Source organism: Phasianus colchicus, chromosome 5 (genome assembly GCF_987193195.1).
Source record: "Phasianus colchicus chromosome 5, bPhaCol1.hap1.1, whole genome shotgun sequence".
In the NCBI taxonomy this organism is placed as follows: Eukaryota; Metazoa; Chordata; class Aves; order Galliformes; family Phasianidae; genus Phasianus; species Phasianus colchicus.
In genome coordinates this window covers 4,718,582-4,732,839 of record NC_143440.1, presented here as the reverse complement: position 1 = coordinate 4,732,839, position 14,258 = coordinate 4,718,582, and the positions used below count along the sequence as shown (strand labels likewise).

Here is a 14,258-nt window from a genome sequence, read left to right as displayed (position 1 = left end):
CAAATCTACATATGTAGATTTTGCTTTAATGTCACAGGCAACAGAATGTAATCAACTAACAAACAAAACAAGCAAACAGAAAATTCACATCCAAATAAACCAGAAAGAGGAGTTTATAGACACTCTACAGAACTGTTAGCTGTGCTATGCTTTTCAAAAGCTGGAATTTGTCCTACAGACATCTCAGAAGTTGCACATCTGTCCAAGAAGAATCATTGCACTTTATTTCTACTGTACATGTTTATCTTATATCTTATTCTTCATTACTGTTATGTACTATGCAAAATACATAAAGAAAAAAAGCAGTAATCAAACTATACGTACTGTGAGCAGGGCTTTGTGAAAGCTGCAGTACTGTACAGAAGAAAGCCTTGAACAGATCTATCTCAAATTCAGGGTAATAATACATTTATTTCCTACCCACATTGCTCATGTAATCCACCAACTATTTTAGGAACGCCTAGATTCTTAAAAATACAGAAATTAAAGTGATTTCCTGATCAACCCTTACAGAAAGACACAAGTTTAAACATGAAAGCAACTATGAATGCTTTGGAGAGAAAAAAATAGAATGTAATGTTAATAATCCCTGTAATGTTAATAAGCTAAATAACAGTTTCAAAGTTTAGTATCTTGATGCTTTACGGAGCTCCCATAAAATGGCTCTGAGCCTTCCCTTTCTAATGATTTTGCACACCCACGCAACTTGCTCTGTGGGGATGGAAGATAACAGGATTTAGATCCTTGACACACTGCAATTGATTTAACAATAAATATTGTCCATCCTAGTTTTGGGTTACTATAAGATGAAAGCAAAAATGTATATACTGATCTACTGGTTTTCTTTTAAAAAACATTCATCTGATGCTGAAGGCTAATTCTGTAAAGCTGAAACTTAAATCCCAGCAGAAACAGGTTCCCAGATATTAAAAACAAACAAACAAAAAAATCATAAAAGTATGTATAATGAAATCTTTAGGCATGTGACAAACTTTGTTTTATATATTATATGATTTCAGAACATCTGTCACACACACTCACAAACTTTCCTTAGAAGGAGAAGCAGAAGTTTAGATGATGATAAAGTTATGTTCTTACCACATTAGAAGGTTCCAATTTCTTCCTTCTAGCAAGGTCAGTGATATTATTGCCATTGTAGTTGATGCTCTCCATACAGCCTTTGAAATTTTTTTCTGCTGTTACAACTTGGCTTCCCAGAAAAAGGCACGCCTCCAAAGGTTATCTTTGAATGTATCAGAAAATGAAAGACAGTTACTGGAGGACAAGGGCTTAGAATTTTTGCTTACTAGAAAAAGAAAGTATCAAACAAGTACTGGAAAAGTAGGAAAAAGTCTATGATGAAGTCATGACTGCAAATATTTTTGGTGGTAAATTGTATCTGTTATTAGGTTTTCCCAAATACAGAGAAAATATGTATCACAGTTACATATAGACTGTAACGAAGAGAAGGTCTCTAAAAGGAATGCAGTTTTAAATGCTTGGCAGAGCAAAATGTCAGTATTGTTAAGAAACAAGAATTTGTTGGCCAAAGAATGTGCTGTCTGTCTGATCTTGGAGAAGAAAAGTCTGCCTTTCTTTACAAACCTGAATGCAGAAAGTTTGAGAAGTAAAGGTGCCCAGTAAAACCTATTTCAAGATGTAGACTGAAACAAACATTAAAATAAAAAAAAAAATCTACTAAATCAAAAGGGAAGAAGGAAAGTGTTGCTTTATGTAGAACATCCATCAGTTTGGTAGAGTGTCAGAAGTGAGAAGTGGTTGGTGGCAAGTAAGGAAAATAATTCTTCTCTATTATGATGCTAAAACTAACTAAAAATTGATGATAAGAAAAGAGAAGCAACTGGCACCTATAGAGAGCTTCCCTGTTATAATATTAGCCTAGAACATGGCTTTGAGAGCACAGGGTTGTCAGCAAAAATGAGTCTGAGGGCAGGAGGGAAAACGTGAAAGAGCAAAAATGTTACAGCATTTACAAAAATACATTGTTGGGGAAAAATAATTCCCTCCTCCCCCTTCACCCCCCTTCCATATTATAGTATGTATATAGTTATCTTAATCAAAAAAGTAACCAAGGAACAAAGGCTATAAAATACAGGTGTTGTGCTGTTTCCTGTTCCCTAGGGAACAATCTAAATACTAAATACTATTACTAAAATTCTGAAAAATGAAAGTAGTATTTCTGACCCTTATTACTACTTGGGAGAAAAAGGAGATATCATATGAAGGACGTGGAATGGGAAACTCGAAGTTACTGTAGACAAATTGTTGGATAGCAAAAAATACAGTGAGTTGTGGCCAGTTTACCAGGCAAAACGTTTACTCTTTACATATTAAATTGCATGGACAAGACAGTGTTATACTACTTTGCATGCCCAGAATGGGAAAAAGCAGATTTCAATTCAAAACTTAAATATCAATAATAAATGGAGACAATTGTGAATTAATTTCTTTTTTATTTAGTTTAAAAACAAAAACAACAGCACAAAAATGTTTCTAAAAATCTGTTTTTACTCATGACTGGAAAATCCAAATGTGATTTCCACGCATCTCGTGGGCCTGAGATAAAGACAATTTAAAAGGAAAGAAAGAAAAAATAAAGGGGGTGGGGGGAATGCTATGATGGTAATGTTTAATATTCGTGTGGGGGGTGAAAGGTGTACTTGAGTTGCCTAAGCACAAGCTTCTACTGCTATTGGTGATACCTGGGGTAGTGTGCCTTAGTAACCTCTGCTTTCTGCTTGAGGAGGTATGCATCTCTATGAATTCTCTGCCATTTCTGCCAACACCATGGGAGTGCTGCAGATATCTAGGGGATATATGTATATAAGCTGCTCATTCAGTTTACGTGTTTGTCTTTTTCTTGGATGAGAAATAGTTGCTGTTTATTATTTCCTTAAATGCTACACAAGCATTTACTCATAATATCCAATCTGAGAACACCGTTCTTGTAACTGCTTATGAAAATCATAGATACAGAAATCAAAAGAAACTGTTTCAATCTGCTTGCATTTAAGGAAATAGGAAGTCTCTTTCCACCCTTGCGCATATTTAAGACTGTTTTCTGACAAACTGCTAGCTAAAGGCTTCAGTCTTTCTTTTTGTGCTTACTCCCTCAATGGAATAGCTGAGCTTTTGTAACTGTCCCTACTTTGAAGTTTTCTAGTGGATCCAGGTTGGTTTAAGTATCCTCTATTCCTCACTTCTGTCTTTTCTACCATTTTCTTCAAAAAGGAGCATGTTAAGAACATAAATTTCTATTCTGTTAAGAGTCTTCTCCTGCAGTTAGCTGGTTAGTAAATAATACTTTGCTTTCAGAAGATAGGAAATGGATTTGTGGTCATTCTAGATGTTTCTTATCAGGTAAACTCTCATATGTATGTGTTGGAGAAATTCTAATCAGTTCTTCAGTAAAGGTATTATGAAAGCTCAGACAGACTGTTCTGTCATTATTTACCAAGAGATCTGTCTCTTCCTAAAAATAAACAAGACTTTTTGAATTAGGATGTAATTTCCTTTTAAACTGAAAAATTGGAGAAAGACGTTTTCTCAAGGGGGAACTGCAGTGGTTGGAAAGAATCTCTGCAAGTCATTGAGTCTAACAAAGCTGGTTCCCTACAGTAAGTTACAGGAAAACGTCCAGATGAGTTTTGAATATCTCCAGAGGAGACTCCACCACCTCTCTGGGCAGTCTGTTCCTGGGCACTGTCACCCTCACAGTAAAGAAGTTCTTCCTTGTGTTCAAATGGAACGTCATTTATTCCAGTTTGTGTCCCCTGCTCCTTGTTCTGTCATTGGGCTCCACAGGCAAGAGCCTGGCCCCATCTGCTTGACTCCCACCCTTTTGGTATTTATAAGCATTGATAAATACATGCCATAATTATTATAAACGTGGTTAACAAAAATAGTAGTTTCAGCTTAGTATTTTTCATGCTAAATCAGGTTCAAAACTAGAAGAATAAATTTTTTTTTTAAGAAACATAAACATCCATGTTGATTTCATAAGTGAAACCGATTCTGTTTTTGAAGAGCGGAAGAAATTTAAATAATTCATCTGAAAGCAAAGTTCACTTCTGTTTTTATATTCTCAGAAGTGAATCATCAGATTAAACTAGCATGCCACAGTTGAGTGGTAAACCTCTAACACTACCAAATCTACATATGTAGATTTTGCTTTAATGTCACAGGCAACAGAATGTAATCAACTAACAAACAAAACAAGCAAACAGAAAATTCACATCCAAATAAACCAGAAAGAGGAGTTTATAGACACTCTACAGAACTGTTAGCTGTGCTATGCTTTTCAAAAGCTGGAATTTGTCCTACAGACATCTCAGAAGTTGCACATCTGTCCAAGAAGAATCATTGCACTTTATTTCTACTGTACATGTTTATCTTATATCTTATTCTTCATTACTGTTATGTACTATGCAAAATACATAAAGAAAAAAAGCAGTAATCAAACTATACGTACTGTGAGCAGGGCTTTGTGAAGGCTGCAGTACTGTACAGAAGAAAGCCTTGAACAGATCTATCTCAAATTCAGGGTAATAATACATTTATTTCCTACCCACATTGCTCATGTAATCCACCAACTATTTTAGGAACGCCTAGATTCTTAAAAATACAGAAATTAAAGTGATTTCCTGATCAACCCTTACAGAAAGACACAAGTTTAAACATGAAAGCAACTATGAATGCTTTGGAGAGAAAAAAATAGAATGTAATGTTAATAATCCCTGTAATGTTAATAAGCTAAATAACAGTTTCAAAGTTTAGTATCTTGATGCTTTACGGAGCTCCCATAAAATGGCTCTGAGCCTTCCCTTTCTAATGATTTTGCACACCCACGCAACTTGCTCTGTGGGGATGGAAGATAACAGGATTTAGATCCTTGACACACTGCAATTGATTTAACAATAAATATTGTCCATCCTAGTTTTGGGTTACTATAAGATGAAAGCAAAAATGTATATACTGATCTACTGGTTTTCTTTTAAAAAACATTCATCTGATGCTGAAGGCTAATTCTGTAAAGCTGAAACTTAAATCCCAGCAGAAACAGGTTCCCAGATATTAAAAACAAACAAACAAAAAAATCATAAAAGTATGTATAATGAAATCTTTAGGCATGTGACAAACTTTGTTTTATATATTATATGATTTCAGAACATCTGTCACACACACTCACAAACTTTCCTTAGAAGGAGAAGCAGAAGTTTAGATGATGATAAAGTTATGTTCTTACCACATTAGAAGGTTCCAATTTCTTCCTTCTAGCAAGGTCAGTGATATTATTGCCATTGTAGTTGATGCTCTCCATACAGCCTTTGAAATTTTTTTCTGCTGTTACAACTTGGCTTCCCAGAAAAAGGCATGCCTCCAAAGGTTATCTTTGAATGTATCAGAAAATGAAAGACAGTTACTGGAGGACAAGGGCTTAGAATTTTTGCTTACTAGAAAAAGAAAGTATCAAACAAGTACTGGAAAAGTAGGAAAAAGTCTATGATGAAGTCATGACTGCAAATATTTTTGGTGGTAAATTGTATCTGTTATTAGGTTTTCCCAAATACAGAGAAAATATGTATCACAGTTACATATAGACTGTAACGAAGAGAAGGTCTCTAAAAGGAATGCAGTTTTAAATGCTTGGCAGAGCAAAATGTCAGTATTGTTAAGAAACAAGAATTTGTTGGCCAAAGAATGTGCTGTCTGTCTGATCTTGGAGAAGAAAAGTCTGCCTTTCTTTACAAACCTGAATGCAGAAAGTTTGAGAAGTAAAGGTGCCCAGTAAAACCTATTTCAATATGTAGACTGAAACAAACATTAAAATAAAAAAAAAAAAATCTACTAAATCAAAAGGGAAGAAGGAAAGTGTTGCTTTATGTAGAACATCCATCAGTTTGGTAGAGTGTCAGAAGTGAGAAGTGGTTGGTGGCAAGTAAGGAAAATAATTCTTCTCTATTATGATGCTAAAACTAACTAAAAATTGATGATAAGAAAAGAGAAGCAACTGGCACCTATAGAGAGCTTCCCTGTTATAATATTAGCCTAGAACATGGCTTTGAGAGCACAGGGTTGTCAGCAAAAATGAGTCTGAGGGCAGGAGGGAAAACGTGAAAGAGCAAAAATGTTACAGCATTTACAAAAATACATTGTTGGGGAAAAATAATTCCCTCCTCCCCCTTCACCCCCCTTCCATATTATAGTATGTATATAGTTATCTTAATCAAAAAAGTAACCAAGGAACAAAGGCTATAAAATACAGGTGTTGTGCTGTTTCCTGTTCAATCATCCCTTCCCTAGGGAACAATCTAAATACTAAATACTATTACTAAAATTCTGAAAAATGAAAGTAGTATTTCTGACCCTTATTACTACTTGGGAGAAAAAGGAGATAGCATATGAAGGACGTGGAATGGGAAACTCGAAGTTACTGTAGACAAATTGTTGGATAGCAAAAAATACAGTGAGTTGTGGCCAGTTTACCAGGCAAAACGTTTACTCTTTACATATTAAATTGCATGGACAAGACAGTGTTATACTACTTTGCATGCCCAGAATGGGAAAAAGCAGATTTCAATTCAAAACTTAAATATCAATAATAAATGGAGACAATTGTGAATTAATTTCTTTTTTATTTAGTTTAAAAACAAAAACAACAGCACAAAAATGTTTCTAAAAATCTGTTTTTACTCATGACTGGAAAATCCAAATGTGATTTCCACGCATCTCGTGGGCCTGAGATAAAGACAATTTAAAAGGATAGAAAGAAAAAATAAAGGGAGGGGGGTGGGGGGATGCTATGATGGTAATGTTTAATATTCGTGTGCGGGGGTGAAAGGTGTACTTGAGTTGCCTAAGCACAAGCTTCTACTGCTATTGGTGATACCTGGGGTAGTGTGCCTTAGTAACCTCTGCTTTCTGCTTGAGGAGGTATGCATCTCTATGAATTCTCTGCCATTTCTGCCAACACCATGGGAGTGCTGCAGATATCTAGGGGATATATGTATATAAGCTGCTCATTCAGTTTACGTGTTTGTCTTTTTCTTGGATGAGAAATAGTTGCTGTTTATTATTTCCTTAAATGCAACACAAGCATTTACTCATAATATCCAATCTGAGAACACCGTTCTTGTAACTGCTTATGAAAATCATAGATACAGAAATCAAAAGAAACTGTTTCAATCTGCTTGCATTTAAGGAAATAGGAAGTCTCTTTCCACCCTTGCGCATATTTAAGACTGTTTTCTGACAAACTGCTAGCTAAAGGCTTCAGTCTTTCTTTTTGTGCTTACTCCCTCAATGGAATAGCTGAGCTTTTGTAACTGTCCCTACTTTGAAGTTTTCTAGTGGATCCAGGTTGGTTTAAGTATCCTCTATTCCTCACTTCTTTCTTTTCTACCATTTTCTTCAAAAAGGAGCATGTTAAGAACATAAATTTCTATTCTGTTAAGAGTCTTCTCCTGCAGTTAGCTGGTTAGTAAATAATACTTTGCTTTCAGAAGATAGGAAATGGATTTGTGGTCATTCTAGATGTTTCTTATCAGGTAAACTCTCATATGTATGTGTTGGAGAAATTCTAATCAGTTCTTCAGTAAAGGTATTATGAAAGCTCAGACAGACTGTTCTGTCATTATTTACCAAGAGATCTGTCTCTTCCTAAAAATAAACAAGACTTTTTGAATTAGGATGTAATTTCCTTTTAAACTGAAAAATTGGAGAAAGACGTTTTCTCAAGGGGGAACTGCAGTGGTTGGAAAGAATCTCTGCAAGTCATTGAGTCTAACAAAGCTGGTTCCCTACAGTAAGTTACAGGAAAACGTCCAGATGAGTTTTGAATATCTCCAGAGGAGACTCCACCACCTCTCTGGGCAGTCTGTTCCTGGGCACTGTCACCCTCACAGTAAAGAAGTTCTTCCTTGTGTTCAAATGGAACGTCATTTATTCCAGTTTGTGTCCCCTGCTCCTTGTTCTGTCATTGGGCTCCACAGGCAAGAGCCTGGCCCCATCTGCTTGACTCCCACCCTTTTGGTATTTATAAGCATTGATAAATACATGCCATAATTATTATAAACGTGGTTAACAAAAATAGTAGTTTCAGCTTAGTATTTTTCATGCTAAATCAGGTTCAAAACTAGAAGAATAAATTTTTTTTTTAAGAAACATAAACATCCATGTTGATTTCATAAGTGAAACCGATTCTGTTTTTGAAGAGCGGAAGAAATTTAAATAATTCATCTGAAAGCAAAGTTCACTTCTGTTTTTATATTCTCAGAAGTGAATCATCAGATTAAACTAGCATGCCACAGTTGAGTGGTAAACCTCTAACACTACCAAATCTACATATGTAGATTTTGCTTTAATGTCACAGGCAACAGAATGTAATCAACTAACAAACAAAACAAGCAAACAGAAAATTCACATCCAAATAAACCAGAAAGAGGAGTTTATAGACACTCTACAGAACTGTTAGCTGTGCTATGCTTTTCAAAAGCTGGAATTTGTCCTACAGACATCTCAGAAGTTGCACATCTGTCCAAGAAGAATCATTGCACTTTATTTCTACTGTACATGTTTATCTTATATCTTATTCTTCATTACTGTTATGTACTATGCAAAATACATAAAGAAAAAAAGCAGTAATCAAACTATACGTACTGTGAGCAGGGCTTTGTGAAGGCTGCAGTACTGTACAGAAGAAAGCCTTGAACAGATCTATCTCAAATTCAGGGTAATAATACATTTATTTCCTACCCACATTGCTCATGTAATCCACCAACTATTTTAGGAACGCCTAGATTCTTAAAAATACAGAAATTAAAGTGATTTCCTGATCAACCCTTACAGAAAGACACAAGTTTAAACATGAAAGCAACTATGAATGCTTTGGAGAGAAAAAAATAGAATGTAATGTTAATAATCCCTGTAATGTTAATAAGCTAAATAACAGTTTCAAAGTTTAGTATCTTGATGCTTTACGGAGCTCCCATAAAATGGCTCTGAGCCTTCCCTTTCTAATGATTTTGCACACCCACGCAACTTGCTCTGTGGGGATGGAAGATAACAGGATTTAGATCCTTGACACACTGCAATTGATTTAACAATAAATATTGTCCATCCTAGTTTTGGGTTACTATAAGATGAAAGCAAAAATGTATATACTGATCTACTGGTTTTCTTTTAAAAAACATTCATCTGATGCTGAAGGCTAATTCTGTAAAGCTGAAACTTAAATCCCAGCAGAAACAGGTTCCCAGATATTAAAAACAAACAAACAAAAAAATCATAAAAGTATGTATAATGAAATCTTTAGGCATGTGACAAACTTTGTTTTATATATTATATGATTTCAGAACATCTGTCACACACACTCACAAACTTTCCTTAGAAGGAGAAGCAGAAGTTTAGATGATGATAAAGTTATGTTCTTACCACATTAGAAGGTTCCAATTTCTTCCTTCTAGCAAGGTCAGTGATATTATTGCCATTGTAGTTGATGCTCTCCATACAGCCTTTGAAATTTTTTTCTGCTGTTACAACTTGGCTTCCCAGAAAAAGGCATGCCTCCAAAGGTTATCTTTGAATGTATCAGAAAATGAAAGACAGTTACTGGAGGACAAGGGCTTAGAATTTTTGCTTACTAGAAAAAGAAAGTATCAAACAAGTACTGGAAAAGTAGGAAAAAGTCTATGATGAAGTCATGACTGCAAATATTTTTGGTGGTAAATTGTATCTGTTATTAGGTTTTCCCAAATACAGAGAAAATATGTATCACAGTTACATATAGACTGTAACGAAGAGAAGGTCTCTAAAAGGAATGCAGTTTTAAATGCTTGGCAGAGCAAAATGTCAGTATTGTTAAGAAACAAGAATTTGTTGGCCAAAGAATGTGCTGTCTGTCTGATCTTGGAGAAGAAAAGTCTGCCTTTCTTTACAAACCTGAATGCAGAAAGTTTGAGAAGTAAAGGTGCCCAGTAAAACCTATTTCAATATGTAGACTGAAACAAACATTAAAATAAAAAAAAAAAAAATCTACTAAATCAAAAGGGAAGAAGGAAAGTGTTGCTTTATGTAGAACATCCATCAGTTTGGTAGAGTGTCAGAAGTGAGAAGTGGTTGGTGGCAAGTAAGGAAAATAATTCTTCTCTATTATGATGCTAAAACTAACTAAAAATTGATGATAAGAAAAGAGAAGCAACTGGCACCTATAGAGAGCTTCCCTGTTATAATATTAGCCTAGAACATGGCTTTGAGAGCACAGGGTTGTCAGCAAAAATGAGTCTGAGGGCAGGAGGGAAAACGTGAAAGAGCAAAAATGTTACAGCATTTACAAAAATACATTGTTGGGGAAAAATAATTCCCTCCTCCCCCTTCACCCCCCTTCCATATTATAGTATGTATATAGTTATCTTAATCAAAAAAGTAACCAAGGAACAAAGGCTATAAAATACAGGTGTTGTGCTGTTTCCTGTTCAATCATCCCTTCCCTAGGGAACAATCTAAATACTAAATACTATTACTAAAATTCTGAAAAATGAAAGTAGTATTTCTGACCCTTATTACTACTTGGGAGAAAAAGGAGATAGCATATGAAGGACGTGGAATGGGAAACTCGAAGTTACTGTAGACAAATTGTTGGATAGCAAAAAATACAGTGAGTTGTGGCCAGTTTACCAGGCAAAACGTTTACTCTTTACATATTAAATTGCATGGACAAGACAGTGTTATACTACTTTGCATGCCCAGAATGGGAAAAAGCAGATTTCAATTCAAAACTTAAATATCAATAATAAATGGAGACAATTGTGAATTAATTTCTTTTTTATTTAGTTTAAAAACAAAAACAACAGCACAAAAATGTTTCTAAAAATCTGTTTTTACTCATGACTGGAAAATCCAAATGTGATTTCCACGCATCTCGTGGGCCTGAGATAAAGACAATTTAAAAGGATAGAAAGAAAAAATAAAGGGAGGGGGGTGGGGGGATGCTATGATGGTAATGTTTAATATTCGTGTGCGGGGGTGAAAGGTGTACTTGAGTTGCCTAAGCACAAGCTTCTACTGCTATTGGTGATACCTGGGGTAGTGTGCCTTAGTAACCTCTGCTTTCTGCTTGAGGAGGTATGCATCTCTATGAATTCTCTGCCATTTCTGCCAACACCATGGGAGTGCTGCAGATATCTAGGGGATATATGTATATAAGCTGCTCATTCAGTTTACGTGTTTGTCTTTTTCTTGGATGAGAAATAGTTGCTGTTTATTATTTCCTTAAATGCAACACAAGCATTTACTCATAATATCCAATCTGAGAACACCGTTCTTGTAACTGCTTATGAAAATCATAGATACAGAAATCAAAAGAAACTGTTTCAATCTGCTTGCATTTAAGGAAATAGGAAGTCTCTTTCCACCCTTGCGCATATTTAAGACTGTTTTCTGACAAACTGCTAGCTAAAGGCTTCAGTCTTTCTTTTTGTGCTTACTCCCTCAATGGAATAGCTGAGCTTTTGTAACTGTCCCTACTTTGAAGTTTTCTAGTGGATCCAGGTTGGTTTAAGTATCCTCTATTCCTCACTTCTTTCTTTTCTACCATTTTCTTCAAAAAGGAGCATGTTAAGAACATAAATTTCTATTCTGTTAAGAGTCTTCTCCTGCAGTTAGCTGGTTAGTAAATAATACTTTGCTCACTCACCTCACTCAACCTGCTGGCCACATTCTTTTTAATGCATCCCAGGATACCATTGGCCTTCTTGACCACAAGGCCACATTGCTGGTTTGTGGACACCCTGCTGTCTACAGGGACACCCAGGCCCTGTTTGTAAGAGAATGTGATTGACTTCACTTCTTCTAGCAAAAAAAGAGAAGCAGGTCTAAGACATCTGTTTATCTCCAATTTAAACAACTTAATTTAGGTAGAATTATGTGTTTTACAGCTATTCACGTTGCTGTGAAAAGAAGCGCGGCTATACGAATAAGAAGTCGCGCGGCTCTGCCCTCGCAACTCCCCCCGCCCCGCGCACGGAGGCGGCCCCCAGCCGCAGCCCCCAGCCGCAGCCCCCAGCCGCTCCCCCCCTCGCGCAGCGCCACTCCGCGGTGCCGCCTGCCGCAGCGACGGCGGCGGGGAGCCCTCGCGCCCAGAGGCGGCCTTCCCGGGGTCTGCCCTCTCCGCCCCCCTCCCACCTACCTGAGGGCAGCCGGCATCCGTCCGCGCGGCGGCGCACAGCCGGTGGCACCGCGCGCACAGCCTGCCTGCTTGCCTGCCTGCCTGCCTGCCGCCCTCCCTCGGACGAGGGTCCCCTTAGACGAAAGCACAGCCCCAGCCCGGCCGCTACCGCGAGGGACCGCGCCCGCGGCCGGAGCCCGGGGGCCGCGAGGAGGGAGGGCTGAGCGCCCGGTGACAGGTGAGGACGGCCCCCGCGCCGCTCCCTACCTCGCGCCGCTCTCCTCGCAGCCGGTGGCTCGCTTACCCTCGACCGCCGCCGCCCCCTCGCTCCGTTCCCCCGCCCTAACGCGGCGTTCAACGCGGCCCCGCTAGCCGCGAGGCCCCGCCCCCCGCCCCGCACTGACGGCTCTCTCCGCCAATAGCGAAGAAGACGGCCGTCCTCGAGCTCCGCCCTCACCTCCTTCGACCAATAGGAGCTATCCGTGGTGCTGCCCCTCCGCCTTCCCGGCAGGCTCGGTTGGCTCGCAGCTGCCGAGCAACGGGCGCGGGGCTGCGGGTGGGGCCGCTGAGGGCGGTGGCCGGGTGAGGCCCCGCTGCGGGCCGGGGTTGGTGCCGCGGGATTGTGCCCGGGGCTCCTCGTTCGGGAGCTTTCGCCTCATAGATGGACGTTTTTTGTTCCCCTCCCCTTTTTCCCTCTTGGCTCAGCCATCAGGAGGATGGAAATATCTCCCGCACTCACAAAGCTGTAATCTCGGCTTGCAGAAATGATAACTGGTATGTGAAGATGTTTCTAATTTTTTTGTTTCTTCACTTGTTTGTGAACCTAGGGTAGGGAGAAAGAACTGAAGTAACCTGCAGTGAGATTCTATCACTTTTGTAACTCCTTAAGCATAGTCAAGAATGTATGTTTGTGAACTACTTTATTAAGATAGTCCTGGTGGAGTATACTTTATATCACTGGGAGTCCAGGATTTTCTGAACAGTTCTTAAATCAGAGTCTAGCAATAGCAAAGTTGAATTACATGTACACTGTACAGTTAGGTTGTTGGTAATAAGCAGAGCTTGTGCATCTCAACAGCTGCAGCTATACAAGCTATACATTTGTCAAGTAAGCTCAGTATGAGTGGAGTATCAGCTTTATTAATTCAAGTCATTCTCATAATCTTATCCATACATAATGTTTGTGTTCTTAATACCTTAACCAAGTGAGTGAAAAGTTTCCAGCTAATCTGTTTAGCTTCCAGGCAAGTGATTCCACATGTTAAATTTGCTGCTTCCTCCTTTCTCCCATTCCCTGGTCTCTTAGGTCAGTGTTCGTTCTCTTATGTCCTCTATTAAGGAATAGGTTTAGTTCTGCTACATATTAATGCCATGCCTACAGATAAATTATCCTTACATCTCAAACTGAATAGCTGCTGCTTGACGTTTTTTTTTTTCCTTCTAGGCTAGGAAGTCTCTGTATGGCACGCCAGCAACGTTTTGTTGCAACGTTCTTAAAAGAAGAAATCTTTTACAGCGTGCAAGTTCTTTAAGATATGGTGATGCATTGGGGTTTAACCCAGCAGATCACTGAGCGTCACGTGGCTGTTCATTCACTGCCCCCATCTCAGTGAGATGGAGAGGAGAAATGAGGGAAAAAATGAGATAGAGAAAAAGAAAAGCATAATAATTATGGCATGTATATCTACATATACACACAGATACTTGTAATCTAGATTTATAACAACGGATGCGCAAGCAATTGCTCATCTCCTCTTGAGGTCTTGAAACAGTAAACGTTCGGTGCAGAAAGTCTATACCAAATTAACTTGAAAAACTGATGCTTTCCAGCTTCAGGTGAGACAATTATTCATTGATCTTTTGTACATTTCAAGTGTGCAAAAACTCACCTCTGGAAGACTGATATTTGTAGATAAAATTGATATGGCTTACTGGGCTCTGTTAGTGGCTCTTAGATGTAGTAAATTTGATGTTGTTAATGATCTTCTGCATATGGAAGTTCTACTTCTGCTGAATTTACCTGTCATTAACAGCTTGCTGCATTGTGAAATCATTAAATAGCAGCCTTTAACAT

The 14,258-nt window shown here is 38.1% G+C and overlaps 1 long non-coding RNA gene across 2 annotated transcripts; it reads right to left on the bottom strand.

Annotated features, from left to right (window-relative positions):
- Positions 1-1,129: 1,129 nt before the first annotated feature.
- On the bottom strand, positions 1,130-12,564 carry LOC149917668 (uncharacterized). Of its 2 annotated transcripts, none has more exons than XR_016466616.1 (3): positions 12,452-12,564; positions 11,714-11,833; positions 1,130-1,243 (listed from the first exon to the last, which is right to left on the bottom strand). It is a non-coding gene; the product is annotated as an uncharacterized LOC149917668 (long non-coding RNA). The 2 variants fall into 2 exon arrangements; XR_016466615.1 differs by lacking the exon at positions 1,130-1,243 and adding an exon at positions 9,476-9,598.
- Between the last annotated feature and the right edge of the window lie 1,694 nt (positions 12,565-14,258).